Source organism: Galendromus occidentalis, unplaced genomic scaffold (genome assembly GCF_000255335.2).
Source record: "Galendromus occidentalis unplaced genomic scaffold, Mocc_1.1 scf7180000075505, whole genome shotgun sequence".
Lineage (NCBI taxonomy): Eukaryota > Metazoa > Arthropoda > Arachnida > Mesostigmata > Phytoseiidae > Galendromus > Galendromus occidentalis.
In genome coordinates this window covers 1-1,346 of record NW_003803495.1, presented here as the reverse complement: position 1 = coordinate 1,346, position 1,346 = coordinate 1, and positions in this window count along the sequence as shown.

The window sequence follows — 1,346 nt, the reverse complement described above, 5'->3', positions numbered from 1 at the left end:
GACGAATTTCTGGCGTAGGTTCGGGCCGTCAGGGTTTGTCAATTCCAAGGGAAGGTTCCGAAACGGATCGACTTCATCTGCCACGGTTGTGTTCCCGCCATTCCGCCCAACTCTATCGAGGAGTGAACGAAGCTAAAATAAAATCTCACTCGCTTTCACACCACCGCTCGGCGCACCTTTTGCTTCCTTGTGTCTTCCCCGCAGAGGACACTTCATCCACCACTAAGCTTTTTCCCGTGAGCTTCGAGAAGCTCAACTCTTCTCTTCCGTCGAGAGAGATTGGACTCATTTGTTAGAGAGCTCTGGTATGCCCGCGAGGCTACCTTCTCCAGCCAAGAGCTGCTTGTCTCCGGAGATTCCCGTTCAGTCTCTTTAACGGGGAATTTACGTGAGGGAGGCGGAATATTTGTAAACAATATATGTACATGCAAGTTATGAGTGCCGGAATTGAGCTGCGAATGGTCCTTTTAGGGGAAAAATAAGGGAGAGTGGGTAGGAGCCGCGGGAGCCGCGTGGGCACTGGGTATCCTGGGAGCCGCGGGAGCCGCGTGGGCAGTGGGATCCTGGGAGCCGCGGGGGAATTCTGGGTTCGCTAGGGAGCCGCGGAGCCAAAATGGTTGGGAACCGCTGTTCTAGAGCTTTCCTCTCGAGTACTACGATAAAGCCTTCATCTTCTTATCGGACCACTCGGGCTACTAAGGCCACTCCTTCTTCTCGATCTACAACTGTTCGTCTGTCAGCTTCAACTACTACTGTTAGACCAGTGTTGACAACTGCTACAACCCTTAAATCATCTTCAACCACCAATTCAATCACTCCAGCAAGTGTCATTGTTACGACATCGACCGTTCCGTCGAGTTCAACCAAGTCGACGCCGGTCGAGCCGGTTACTCCGTTATCTTCATAATCTTCCGTCTCTGAGTCGTTTTCTCCCACGACTGGAATTTCATCGAATTCCTTTGAGATTGATTTCAGATGGCATTTATGCATCTGGCTAGATGAGGTGCGATTATGTAAGCTGAGTCGAGACCAAAGCTGTGTAGTCGTCGACTATCACCATGCGATCGGGGATCGAATGACGGTGACAAGCTTCTTCCCAGCAACCTCCTATGCCAGTGTCGCCGATCTGATGAGAATAGCCAACGACTGCCGAGATCATACAATCTACAAGGCGGTCGAATGAATTTTCTTTCTCATTTAGGGAACAAAGCAAATGTGCGTTTATTGTGGGTATGATTAAAAGGATGAATCAAATATAATCAGAGATCTTCGACAGTTTCTCTGTAAGGCCGATCGTGGCGTTCAGATGTGGGAAATTCTGGCACGGTCTCATGATTGCGTCTGAT